At 35.7% G+C, this 15173-nt stretch overlaps 1 long non-coding RNA gene across 3 annotated transcripts in view; it reads left to right on the forward strand.

Moving 5' to 3' along the window:
• The window catches only part of LOC110820898 (uncharacterized), an 80655-nt gene that overhangs the window by 12319 nt on the left and 53163 nt on the right, over window positions 1-15173 (forward strand). The window contains exon 3 of one of the 3 annotated variants that reach the window (XR_015813784.1): window positions 8144-9600. The exons of 1 other annotated variant lie outside the window; for it this stretch is intronic. This is a non-coding gene — a long non-coding RNA (uncharacterized LOC110820898). Of the gene's footprint in view, window positions 1-5106; window positions 5383-8143; window positions 9601-15173 lie in introns of those variants that run through there. One more of the 3 variants, XR_002540970.2, reaches the window with a different exon arrangement.

Below are 15173 nucleotides of genomic sequence, written 5' to 3' on the forward strand. Positions count from 1 at the left end.
TACCGTATGCCATTTTCTTGCAGGATTTTCACCAATTCTCCGTCTTTTTTCTTGAAAATGTATTTTTAAATAATAACAACTAAAAATAAAAATTTTCTAGGACAAAATATAAAATACAAATATAATAATCATTTAAATAAATTTAAAAAATACAAATTTAAAATATAAAATACGATATTTATCCGAAAATTAAAATCACAGAATATCTAAAGAGTTTAAGTGGCCTTAGGGCCCAAATAAATAGGGGTTCACAATTATAAATTAAGCACAAAGGTTTTCGAGGTGTTACAAATCAGGTCTTTTAACCTTTTAAAGTTGTTAGTAAACTAAATTTTAAGAGCATCTCTGAGGTTATTTATTAACAAGGAGAATATCAATGAGCATCTCTCGGTTAATATAGGATTAAGATTGGTTGTTAGGAACATTTCCAACAAATAGAACCCGTTTATTGAAAGATTGTAAAAAATACCTTTGCATCAATGATTAATCATGCAAGTTGAAACCAATATTACTTCTTTAACTAGAGCTCTCTCATAATTAGTTTTCACTACATTACCTTGCTGAATTATTTTATATTCTACTTGCTTTGAGTTTTGCTAAATTATTTAATTATTTATTCCTAAACAAAAGCCTCTAGCCTTTACTTGTATCAATGGATTAAAACATAAAAAAAAGGTTTTTGTCTTGAGTTGAAATTAAACAACCAATGGATTAAAACAAATCAGCAGATAAAAGTCAATTAAATAAAATTGGCAAAAAATAATTCAACAAATTAAGTAAAATGAGAATCAATTATGAATAGGTTCCAATCAAAGGAAAAATATTAGTTTCAATATACAGGATTGATCATTGATGCAAAAATAATTCTTACCAATTTTCAATAGACCAGTTCTAGTTATTGGAGCTGCTCTTAATAACCAATCTGTCATTAATCTTAAATTAACCAAGAGACACTCGTTTATTAACCCTTGCTAGTGAACAACTCTGGAGATGCTTCTAGAATTTAATTCACTAATATCATTATGAAATAAGAAGACCTGACCCTAACCAATAAACTCAACCGCACAATTTATTCAGAATAGATTATGTATATTCTTAGTGCAAACACTAATTTACTCCTATTTATTAGGATATCCTAAACAATTACAGATTCAAAAATCCCAAATAGTAATTTACTATTATGCTAGATGCACAACGGGTCCTGTTGAACGAATAACAAACAATAATTTTTGTATGCACAGAAGAATATATAAATATTGAAAACAAGAAAGAACAAACATAGAGCAATTAGATCTTACAACCCTAAAATTGAAACTTCAATCAAATCCTTAATTAGAAAGTAGGAGTATCTAGCTGTTCATAGTGGGTTTATTACATCAGCAATCACATAGTACGAAAAGAAAAGATTACAAAAAAACAAAGGGAAAATCTACTCATATTCCTCTTCTCTTTTTTTGCTCTCTTTTTCTACCTCTACTTAAAGAGTGAAATCGTGTGCAACTAGGTTTTTTTATTCCCTTGATTTCGGCCTCTTTCTATTTTTAAAAGTGTCCTTTTTACTTAGTTCCCCCTTTGCTCTTTTCTTTGAATTTAAAAAAATCTTGAGAGATTAATAGGTGTTGGAGCTGTTAGGCTGCAAGCCTTGCCTTAGGCTTAACCATGTATGAAAAATTAATATCTACTATCGCCACTAAGGTGTAAGCCTTGTCCAAGGCTTAAGTGCGTATGAGGAATCTTTGTGTTGAATTAGTTTTGTTATACTGATTTTTTTATATTAAGTCTTATCTTCCCACTCGCATAAAAAATTAGCGAAATCCCTTAAGTTAGATAGTAAGTGACTCAAATATGCATTTAGTCTAAGCAATAAAAGTGAAATTTATGCATACTATCAAACTCCCCCACACTTATCTTGTGCTTGCCCTCAAGCACCACTTAATAGAAATCTCCAACTCTCAACTCTTCACCTTCAACCCATCTATTCCCAATCATTCCGTCACAAGTCGATTTATTATATCTTAATTTTCAAATTGAAAAGACAACCGTCAACTAGTAGTTCCTAGAATAAAATTTCATGTAACCACACAAATGAATAATCATTTTGACTAATATCCAAACACGACATGAGAGAGTATTGCAAATTCTAGCACACAATAATTTTCAATGAGATGAAAAATTAATACATAGCAGAACAACCACCAAACCTATCCAAACATAGAGATTTCATGCATTTGGTTCATACTAAAAAAAATAGAAAATCAATTTGTAACTAACTTGAACACTTTTATTTCTTGCTTGAAATGTCACTAACCTTTTGACGCAATGGCAAACATTTGTGATGCATGCATTTAGTTACTCAATTGGTCACAGTTTTAAGTGGCTAATAACTCTACTCAAAGTCATATGGCTATCTTGAAATGTTACTAATCTTTTGATGTGAGGGCAAACATTTGTGATGAATGCACCTGGTTACTCAGTTGGTCACAATTTCATTTAACTAGAGGAGTAGATTATTTTGTGCTCCCTTTTTCTTTTTTTTTTCTCTCTTTTCATATTTCTTAATCTTAGACATGAACCATAAAATTCTAGATACATAAATCATGATAAGTTATAGTAGAGTTCTTCTTAAGCACTAGTATTCACTCAATGATAAGAGAAAATTGATTTTTTATGAGCAATCCCCAAACAAGTCATGTTTAAGACACATAATAAAAAATAACTATTCATTGTATGAAAATATAAAAAACAAGCTATAATTCCTAGAAATAGTTGTAATTGCAATTTGATTTTCAAAATAGCACATTTAAGTACTTTTAAAATAATTGAGATAGTTGTGAATGTTGGAGCTAAAAATATGTTGAAAGTGTATTTGTGGTGCGATAAAAAATTAGGTAAAGTCAAAATAAACAGTGATAAGTATCATAGAGAAAGGGGGATGCAAGAGAAATAACTGAACAAAATACTAAAAGAGCTACCCAAAATGTAGAATGCTCCCCCCCCCCCACACTTAAACCACACATTATCTCCAATGTGTTAAAAATAATTATCAAAATAAAAAGTAAAAAGAACAGGTGAACTCCCGTCATTACTTGTCCTGGAGATGGGGTAAAGCAAGAAATCATCATTTTTTCTTGGGTTGAGGGCCGGCCCTCATAGCTATCATTACGAGTTGGGTTAGCTCCTCCACCCTGTTCAGCTTGTCTGACATCTAGAGGTTCAAATTCTTGAAGCGAATTAGGCGTGCATCCATTTTTTGAAGGTGCAACAATAATACTTCCACAATCAGGGATTCTGGTTACCTAGGGAAAACTCTTTTCTCTCTCATTTAACATTTTTTTTTATGTTTAGAGTTGAGAGGGTTTAGTCTTGGTGGAAGTTGCAAGCGGGAAGAGGAGAGTGTAACATCCCTTTCACCACTTTGCTTAATTTGTATTTGAAAATTTCTATTTATTATTTTTCGTAATTTATTTTCGTGATTTATAAAATTTACTGAATTTTATTTTATTTTATTTTATCTAATTTTATTTTGATTTGATTATTTAATCATCATTTAAAACAAAAGAAAAAATAAATAATAAATGATTTTTAGAAATACAAAAAACGGGGGGAAAATCTGATGAGAAAATCCCACGGGAGTGGGCTGCCGGCATGGGCGCTTGTGCGCTGCGCGCACAGCAGGCGCAGGACGTGCCCACAATGTGCACGTCCCGTCGTGCGCGGCGCATGATAAGCTTGCACGTGTGTCTTATCATTCATAGGCAGGACTCATCCGCGTGTGTCACATCATACACGGATTGGTAGGTGTAGCACATTGTGAGCGCGCCATCCGTACAACAAGCCTACGCGGACAGGTCTGCACGTTTGGGGCCTATGCGCAAGGCGGGTGAGACCACTACCGCCTTGGGCAGTGTGCCACCACCCACCTCGGGTGACGTATCGCTGCTTATAGCGTCGACGCTCCTGGCGCTGCAGCTAGTGGAGGAGGTCTTCTTCCTCATTTTTTTTTGCTTAGCATTTTTTTCTCTCTCTTCACTAGAATTGCCACTTGATGCAAATCCAATGGCTCCCATTTTCTATAAATAGGGGCCCTTCCTTCCAATTTTCTTCACACTTCCATTCTTCCACCTTTCAATAATTAGAGAGCGAGAGAAAGTGTTCTAGAGAGAGAAGGATAGGAAGAAAGGAAGGACGGTGTAGAAGAAATTATCAAGATTTTGGTAAGAAATTTAATATTTCTTTAAACCTCTTAAGGGGTATTTTTAGACAAAAAGAAAAGATTAAATTGATAATTTTGTGATTTTTCCTATTATTGCATGTTTTATATTTGTAGGCTTAATAAATTGAATTATTCTTGATTTCAAGCATGTTATGTAAGTGGTAGACGCTTGATGATTTGCATGCAATTATAATAAGATGAAACTAGTAAGGGTATCTGAAAAATAAACAGAACAAATTCTGAAGTATATATCCATATTGGTATGCATAACGTATCAAGTTTCTCGTTAGCCTTTTTATCTTTGAGGGGTATCTATTTTTTCCCTCCCCCATCTAGTCTGGAAAGACGTAAGAGGACCACTCCATATGGATGACAGTGTACCATCTGACGAGAGTAGTGACACGAATATCTGTTAGGGGTCACATTTGCCTAAGTACTGTTGTGACCATAGAATATCTGATAAGACCACTATGGTTGGTCCGGCTGTGGTCATAGATCGTGCCATTATTAAGTCAGAAATATTTTTGAGAAAATCACCGTTATCTGTATCTGATCTGGTCATTCCACATGGGTAGTCAAAAATCTATATCTTCCTTCAGAGATGGAAGTTGTAATGACTTCGTGAAGAATGACACAAAAATATGAGTATTTCATGATTTATTTGATTTTCTTTATTATTTTCTTATGTTGTGTGTTTTATTTAGATTGTTGGCTATAACATGATGTTTTTCTTAAATAAATAAATTATTTTCATAAGGTAAGATAGGAATACGGCGTAACCAAATGGTAAGTGTTTATGTTAAAATAATTCACCTTTTAAAACCTTATGATGTTATTTAAATACTATTTTCCTTATTGAGCATATAGAACTCACTCTTTCTATGCCCCCCCAGATGAGGAAGAGAATGAGGAACCGCCAGTTGATCTACCCATTGAAGTTTATGAGGATCCCGTGGATTCGAAAAATTTGAGTACATGATCATCTCCGTACTCTGATGAGTCCAATAGTATGATGATAGAAGTGGCCCTCTTTTGTATTTTGACAATGTATTTTACAGCCACTTCTAGCCTCAATTATATATATATATGTAATTGGAACTCATATATTTGTAAAAAATTTGTATTAATTTTCTCCGCTGCATAAAATTTTATCATGCACTCGTTATCTATTTCTATATATGACAGTCATATGACTTAATTAGCATTTGAGATATCACAGATGGTATCAGAGCAGATTACGCAGATCAAATCCCTACAATTGAGGTTGTAGGTAATAAGACCCTTAGAATACCTAGGAAGAATAAGTCTTCTTTTTCAAAATTAGACCACCAATTCGTGTCTTCCTTTTTTTGTAGGAATAACACGAGAAAGACCATCCGTAGAGCGTACCAAGTGATCTGAAGCCCCGAATCATCCAACCAGGGCTGAATTTGCCAAACTCTTCTAAGCCATCTAAGGATTCACTGTAGCTGTAGGACAATATCAAGCCAACACTTGTCCACCTCCTGCCCTAGAATACCAAAAAGTTAAGAGGTCTATTTCTCATAACATAGTAGAGTTTGGAAAGCTTAACCTGCCACATTTTGAAGGTGGCCCGGATCCCTTAGTAGCCGAAGCTTGGATCCTACAGATAGAGAAGCTTTTCTCTATCCAAGACCTGACTAAGGAATAGAAGTTCGCCTAATAGCCTTTATGCTAATCGGTAAAGTAGAACACTGGTGGCGACTTAAAAAGAAAGTCTTACCTACCCTTACCACTTGATAAGTTTTAATGGATGCATTATTTGATAACTTTTTCCTAACCTATGTCCGAGAGAAGGAGGAGAAATTTCAGGACCTTCGCCAAGAAAATCTAATAGTTGCCTAATATGCAGCGCGATTTGTACAACTGTCTAGGTTTGCTCTTCTAATGGTCAACCCCAAAAGTCGTAAAGTTAGGAAATTTCTAAAAGGCCTTTGTGCCGATATCTATGATCGGGTTGCGATGCTGAGCTACCCAGCTTGTATGCCAAGATGCTAGAACATGTCCAGTTGGCCAAAGACCTCATCTTGGCCAGGCACTAACGTATTGCCCAAGTCTGTACCCAACAACAACAACACAGAAGAAGACTTTCCCATCTAGTAAGTGATCACCTCGATAAACGAACCTGAGTTGCGCTTCCCCCTGCTCTACCTCCACCTGTTGGACAGCCTGTCTAACCTTCCCAACCATGTCAGCATTGTGGTCACTCACATGGTGAATTACCTTGTCGATGTATCAATCACGCCTGCTATTAGTGTAGAAGCACCCAACACCTTATAAAGGACTGCCCATAATGGCAAAAAGACGTGGCAAGACCTATAGCCTAAGGTCATGCGTACCACCTAGATGAAACCGGTTCCCTCCCCACTCCTATCCTTATCTAGGGTATACTTTGATTAATACAGGTGCTACCCACTCTTTTATCTCTTGTGCATTTGCTTGTAAATTAGATGTTAGGCTTGAACCTTTAAAAGTAATATTAACTATAGAGACTCCCTCTAAGGGATTATTATAAGCTCACTGTGTGTATGAAAATGGTAAGATGAAAGCTTTAAAAATAGATGTATTTATAGACTTAATACTCTTAGATTTCTCAAGTTTTGACGTTATTCTAAGAATGGATTGGTAAGAAACGTATAGGACAATTATTGATTGTAAAAGTAAATTTGTGACCTTACAAACTCCAAAAAAGCAATAAAATCTATTTTTCTCCCGAACAATTAAATAGACAGGAATATGGATGCTGATCCTGCTGTTTATTCTATCCCCATTGTTTGTAACTTTCCCGAAGTTTTTCCAATCGAATTATCTGGTCTACCTCCCCCGCGTGAGATAGAGTTTTTTATCGAATTGATTCCTGGAACATAACCAATCTCAAAACCTATCTATCGCATGAGTCGTGCTGAGCTCAAGTTTGTTTGCCCTAGTCACTCCCCTTAGGGTGCTCCGATGTTAATTGTGAAAAAGAATGACAGTTCCCTCATATGATATATTGCGCATTTGCGTCCTCGACTTTGGCGATAACTGGTATGAGTATCTTTCTCTATGTGAATTTACTTATAATAACAATTATCATTCTAGTATCGGCATAACTCCATATGAACTCCTGTACGGTAGGCCCTTCCGTTCTCCCACTTGCTAGAGCAAAATCAGAAACCAGCGTCATTTGGGACCAGACTTCATCGATGAGACTATTAAGAAGGTTGCAATCATCCGTAGGAACTTGGCTACCACCCAGAGTCACCAAAAGAGATACACTGATAATCGTAGAAGACTCCTTGAATTTATTGTTTGAAACCAAGTCTTCCTTAAGATTTTTCCCTACAAGGGAGAAATGCAGTTTGGGAAAAGAGAAAAATTTGGCCCCTGTTATTGGGACCTTTTTGGATCGCGGAGTGTATTGGGCCCATGGCATACTGGCTTATTTCGCCTCAAGAGTTTCTGAGTCTACATAATGTTTTCTACGTCTCCATGCTCAAAAGGTACCACCCTGACCCTTCTCATATCAATCCTCGCGATGAGATGCAGGTACAATACGATATGACTTACAAAGAACTTCTAGTGAAAATTCTTGATTGGACCGACAAAGTTTTATGCAACAAGATAATCCCCATAATAAAGTTCCTAGATCTATTTGAAACAAATTTTGGGGACCAAATTTTTTAAGTGAGGGGAATGTAACACCCCGCTCACCACTGCACTAAATTTGTATCTAAAAACCCCTGTTTATTCGGACTTAAGGCCATCTAAACTCATTTAAATTTTATTTTGTAACTCGTAACTCTAAATTATTTAGATTTTGTTATTTTATTTTATCTTATTTATTATTATTATTATTTTATTTTTGCTGCATTTTATTAAAAAATAATTTTCAAGAGAAAAACATAAAAATGGGGTAAAATTTTGCAGATGAAGGCATATCCTCTGACGAGAGAGGACTACTCCATGTGGATGACAGCATATCCTCTGAAAAGAGCGGTGACGCAAAGATCTGTTAGGGGTCACCTTTGGCTAAGTACTGTCGTGGCTATAGAATAGCTGATAGGACCACTATGGTTACTACAGCCATGGTCATGGATCGTACCATGGTTTGACAAGCTAGAATTGTGCTTGAGCAAATTGTCATTATATATCTGATCTGGTCATTCCACATGGATAGTCAAAAATTCGTATCTGCCCTCAGAGATGGAAGTCGAATGACTTCGTGAAGTATGACATGAAAATCTGAGTATTTCATGATTCATTTGATTTTCTCTATTGTTGAATATGATTTTACTTTGATTATCGTGACTATGATATGATGTTTTTCTTTAATAAATAAATTATTTTCATAAAGTAAGAAAAGCCCCAACGTGACATGTTGGTAAGTATCAATGACATAATTATTCACTTTTAAAATATTACGATGTTATTTAAATACTATTTTCCTTACTGAGTATATAGAACTCATCTTTTCCATGCTCCCTTAGATGAGGAAGATAGTGAGGAACTGACCACTGACCTACTCCTTGAAGTCTACGAGGATCTCGTGGATCCACAAACCTTGAGTGCATGACTTGTCCCATATTCTGATGAGTCCAATCGCATAGTGAAAGAAGTGACCCTTTTATATTTTGATATTTTGTATTTTGTCACTTCTGGCCTCAGTTATATAGATGTATAATTAGAACTCATATATTTTGGTGAGAGATTTGTAATAATTTGCTCCGCTGCATATAATTTAATCATGCACTCCTAATCTATTTTTGTATATAGCACCCTTATGCCTTAATTTGCATTGGAGATGTCACACTTTCTAATAATCCTCTTGTCCAACATCTCTGTTTGAGTATTCTTGGTAAAATGGACCTCCTTAAGATGATTTTTTTATCATGTTGAATATATGTTCACTTGGGTTTTCATAAAGACAATGGTTTCTTGTACGGTTTAATGGCTCTATTCTGTGATGAACTCTAAGTTAATATGTATATAAGCTTTATTCAAGATGCTTACACTTTAAACCTTAGTCATGTGATTTCAAATATTGTTTCCTTTACTGAGTTTACATGGAACTCACCCCTAATCTGTGCTCCTCCAAGTGTTGAGGAAGTTAAGGATTTGCTCTGTGAGTCACCTCTTGGAGTCTAGCTAGACCAAGTTTCAGACTCTTGATAGTACTCTAGTTATTTTGCACTCTGATGAGACTTCTAGTAAGGAGCCTATCTTGTATTACATTACCAACTTATGGCTTATTATAGGGAATCGAACTTAGAAGGTTGCAAGGAATCTCTAAATTCTGCGTTAATGTAAAAAATTTTATTTTGCACTCAAAATCTATTGAGTTCTCTACGTGCCTTTTTACCCACTCGGTAGTTGGGATGTCATAAAAATTGTATTAGAGCCCAATTCTAGGAGAGATCCCTCATTAATAGTTTCCTAAAATCAAATAGTAAAAGTCTTAGATTCTAGTCACTATAATCATAAAAAATCATCTGCTAATTAGACAAGTTTAGGAAACATACTAGTAGAAAACACTAAGAATTATTTTAAAAACTCTCTGATGCATACACCTTAGAAGTAAAAGTTTATTTTACAAGTGGTGTTTTATTCTAACCCTTATGGTACGTAGGAGGATGGATCCTGGACCATCACCTCAAACCATTTATATCGTTGGTAACTTTTCGAATATCCTCCCCAAGGAACAAACAAGACTACCACCCAGGCAAGATGTCGATTGCTCCATCAATCTAGTTCTTGGAACTCAACTTGTCGACATATCCTTTGGATGAATGAATAGGATCGAGCTTCAGGAACTACATCACCAACTCTTGACATTATAGAAAAAGAAGTTTATCTAGCCTAGCTCTTCTCTGTGGGGTGCTCCGATCTTATTCACAAAGAGGAATGATGGAACTCCTCGCATTTGCATCGATTATTGAGAACTAAACTAAGTGACCAACAACAAGTAGTGTCCCTTACCCCGTGTCGACAACCTATTCAATCAACTTCCAGGTGCTGCAATATTCTTTAAGATCCACCTCAAGTCGGGGTATCACCAAATGAGAGTCTGAACGGAGGATATATCTTTGACAACATTTCGTTGTCGTTACAGTCACTTCAAATTTTGAGTCAAACCCTGTGGATTCATAAATGCCCTAGCAATACTCTCAGACCTCATGAACCAGATTTTTGAACCTATCCTGGACCAGTATGTTCTTGTCCACATCAATGACATACTAGTGTACTTGAGGAACTTCTAAGACCATGCCGACCACCTCACTCATGTAATGAAAACTCTTTGTCAGCACTGTCTATACGCCAAGTTCAAAAAGTGCTCCTTCAAGATGGACAAGATCTCTTTCTTTAGACACATGGCTTCTAGTGAAGGGGGTTCCGTCCACCCGGTGGTGATTGAGAACATCTCACCTTAGACCAAATCATCAACACTGAAGATGTTTATAAATTGTTTAGAGAGTTGGGTACTACCGATGTTTCATCCAAGACTTTTCTCGTATTTTTGCTCCCCTGACAGACCTTGTCAAAAAAGGATTCTACTTTAATTGGGATCCCGAATGTGAAGAAAGCCTTTAGGAGATTAGGCATTGGTTTGCCGCTCCAATATTGGTCTTTTCTGATGACACCAACTACCTTCGAATAGAAATCAATGCATCCCATGCAGGATTGGAGAGTCTACTCATACAGTAGGGGTGAGTTATAGCCTATTGATCTAGATAATTGAAGTCGTATGAGCATGACTACACCTACCTCGACTTTGATCTTGCTACCATCATCCACCCTTTAAAAATATGGTTTCATTATCTGCAAGGTCAAACCTTTGAGATTCACATTAATCATGAGAGCCTAAAATAAATATTCTCTAAGTAGGAGTGGATGAAAAGATGGGAACATTGGACATATCTTCTGAAGGACCACAACTATACAGTTCTACAATATCCTAGTAGAAGAAGGATACTCGATGGTGCCCTCGATTGAGAAGAATGAGCCTCGTTGAAGCATCTACTGACATTCAAATATAAGATGTTGGAGATAATTCAAGAACTTCAAGTAAGTCAACATGGCCATCATCTCTACCTTGCACAGATACAAGAACAGTCCAACATCCCAAGTGGATTTTAAGAAGCTCAGGCAACGGATCCGAAGATTTTAAAAAGCAAAAAGAAGTTTTGCTCCATGGGTGATAGCAGCAGCAACGGTCACTTTATAGTGACAATCGACTATACCAATTTCGCAATCGGTTTTAGGGTACTAAACTGCCCATTCCTCTGAGCAGCTCTCCTAAGGGAGGTACATGCATCGAAGCTACCCATCCATCCTAGTAGCACCAGCTGCACCGCGACCTAAAACGCTGATGCTGGTGGGTCAGCATAAGGAGGGATATTGCCAAATACATCTTTCGATATCCCACATATTAGGGGATCAGGGTCGAGCATCTGACACCCTGTGGTCCATTGAACAATCTCCCTATCCCTGAATGGAAGTAGGAGTATGTCTCTATGGAATTCATCACAGCACTACCTAAGACTAGTGTCAACCGTATTACCATTGGATCATCATAGATCAATTGAGCAAGACAACTTACTTCCTTGTCATCAGAACAACCGAGTCAACTACGAATATAGCCCGACTATTTGTTAAGAAGTTGTCCGACTTCACAACATTCATACCTTCATGGTATCAGACAGAGACCCACCCCAATTTCGTGCCGCACTTTTGGGATAACCTTCAGAAATGATGTGAGCATGGACATGGATCAAGTTGGCCAAAATGATATCTCAATACCTAGTGGGCCCATTACAAGGGGGAGAGTTGGAGCCATTAAAGAAACTCAAGAAGAGAAGACAACAAGGTCATTAACCCAAGGGTATAATAGTATATACTATTCACTCCAAGTGTAAGAGGGACATAAGTAAGAAAAGGGAAAAATTATGCAACACATGAAGAAGGAAAATTCCCATGGGATTTTATTTCCTAATCATGTGGGAAATCTTCACAATTAAAGATCAAGCCAAGAGGGAAAATTGCTCTTTGGTATTTAAAGAGTTTTTCTCTTTCTCAAGATAGGTTGTAATTTTATTTTCTAATCATGTGGGAAATCTTCACAATTAAAGATCAAGCCAAGAGGGAAAATTACTCTTAAATTACAACCTATCTTGAGAACGAGAAAACTCTTTAAATACCAAATCTCGTGAAAAAAGAAAATACTTGAGAAAGAGGAAAATGTCTTGAAAGAATTTCTTCTCCTAAATCAGCCACAATTAATTAAAATATTCCCTATTAAAAAAATTTTCCTAATATGGAAATCATATATATCCTATTTTAGTTGTAATTTTCTTAATTTTTGCTAGTTTTTCATTCTAATCTATATTTAATTTCCTATGTAATTTCTACCACTAATTAGGATTTTGTTTTTCTTTATTATTCACATGGCCTATACTATAAATAGGCCTTCAATTCAATGTTGTAATTCAATTCAGAATTTTTAACTTATTAATAACATTTAGGTATTCTTGTTTTAAGTTTCCAAGCTTGCAAGAGTGAGAGAGTGAGTCTTCGATCAACTTATTATGCTAGGAATTGGGATCACTTATTGAGGTAAGTCTCGTATTGTCTTTTCAATTCTAGTTCTTTATTTTTTTTCCAGTTACCTTGGTTTTCACTCCCCTATTAAGTGCGGGTTAAGTAGGTTTACTTAGGGTTTTAAGTTTCTGATTGTTGATATAGATGCAGGGGTTTATATTCCGTTGTTAATACTGGATTCCACATCAGTTGGTATCAGAGCTTAGGCTTCGATAAATCTACTATCTTTCCATTTACTATTTGTATTTATTTTCTTATATGAAATTAGTAATGATCACGTAGTTCTAATTCATTTAGTTTGTTTTCAAAAATTATTTTATATTGTTATTATAATTAGAGAGAGAGAGAGATTTTGAAAAAAAAAAGAATCTGTGAAAAAAAATATAGAGAGCAAAAAAAAAAAGGAGAGGTATGTCACTACCTTATTTTCTTTTTACAATATTATATTCAAGTGAGTTATAGAGCGTAGCCGTCATTGGGGTAAAATAATTAGGTATAACATCTCGGTTATATCCATAAGGATTAATTGGATTCTTGACGTTTTAAGTCTAAAATTGTCTTTTTCTACTCCTAGTTTCATTCTTTCTTAAGTTTTTTTGTTCCATTATAGATCTAAGTGGTTAATTGCATCCTAACTACTTAGCTATAAGTATAAGAGCATCACATATTCTTCTTCTATGTGCTTACTTATGAACTTTTAGAGAACAAGATTTCTTTTTAGGATTTTTCGTAAAATCTTAAAAGACAACCTTACTTATCTTGATTTAAGAGATCCAATTCCAACACTCAACTTGATGGAAGAAGACAGAAGAGGTAAACACGAGTGAAACCAACTGACCTATGACCTTGGAAGAAAGCATGGAGGCTAGGATGGATGACATGTACAACAAATTGAGCTTAGCCAATAAAGGTATAACAACAAGGATGGAGGAAGGAACCATAGTCATCGTAGATGCCAACAGTGCTGGATGATGATGAGGCACATGATGACAATAGTGAAGTCGATATAAGAGAAATCTGGAGGGGAAGATGATGACATTAGATCCATCAAGATGCAAATACCCCCATTTAGGGGAATGAATGATATAAAGACCTATCCCGAGTGGGAACGGAAGGTAGAGTTGATCTTTGAATACCACAACTACAGTGAAGCCAAGAAAGTAAAGCTAGTAGTAGTCAAGTTCATAGATTATGCACTTATTTGATGGGATCAAAAGATCGTCCTCAAGAGAAGAGATGGAGACCAAACCTTTATCCACCTATAGAGAGATAAAGTCTATATGAGAAAGAGGTTTGTCCCATCTTATTATGACAGAGAATTGCACCAGAAGCTCCAAAGATTGACCTAAGGATCTCTCTCGGTGGAAGATTACAAAAAAGAGATGGAGATGGTAATGATCATGGCCAAAGTTTATGAGAGTCCAAAAGCCACCATGGCTAGATTTCTGAGTGATCTGAACATAGAGATTCCCAATGCTATGGAACTACATCACTACATAGATCTAGATGAGATGGTACACATAGCTATGAAGATTGAACAACATCAGAAAGACCCTAAGTCCAACTCTATTGAATATAAAGGTAACCCTAAACCACCTACTACTACTCAAAAACCAAGTTATATTAACTATTTTAGGCGCCTTAGAGTTGGACACATTGCGTCACAATGCCCCAAAAAAAATATCATGTAATTACGAGACGATGGCGAGATAGAGATTGCTAGTGATAGTAGTGATAATTATAATAGAACATCACTAGATGATTGTGAAGAAAATTTAGTAGCTCCAATGCAAGGTGAGATATCGATTGTCTAGAGAGCCCTAAATATACAATCTAAAGAGATAGACAATGACCGAAGAGAGAATGTCTTCCACACAATATGTCATGTGAATGAGAAGGTATGCAGTTTGATCATAGATAGATGCAGTTATGCCAATGTCGCCAGTACTTTTTTAGTTGACAAATTAGGATTATCTTGTATTAAATACCCTAACCCTTATAAACTACATTGGCTCAATGAGAGTGGAGATGTTAGGGTACATAAAAAAGTCAAGATTTCCTTTTCCATAAGCAAGTACAAAGATGAGGTATGTTGTGATGTCATTTCCATACTGTGACATCCCAGATGCTAATTAAGGCATGTGGGTGTCAAATACATAAACAGATTATGAGTGCATGATAAAATTATATGTAGCAGAGTAAATTAATACAAATCTCTTACAAATATATGAGTTCTAATTACATATATATAACTGAGGCCAGAAGTGGTTGCAAAATACAATGTCAAAATATAAAAGAGGGCCACTTCTTTCATTATACTATTGGACTCATCAGAGTGCGAGGACGATCATGCACTCAAGGT

This window comes from Carica papaya, chromosome 8 (assembly GCF_054855325.1).
Source record: "Carica papaya isolate Zhongbai chromosome 8, ASM5485532v1, whole genome shotgun sequence".
NCBI lineage: Eukaryota > Viridiplantae > Streptophyta > Magnoliopsida > Brassicales > Caricaceae > Carica > Carica papaya.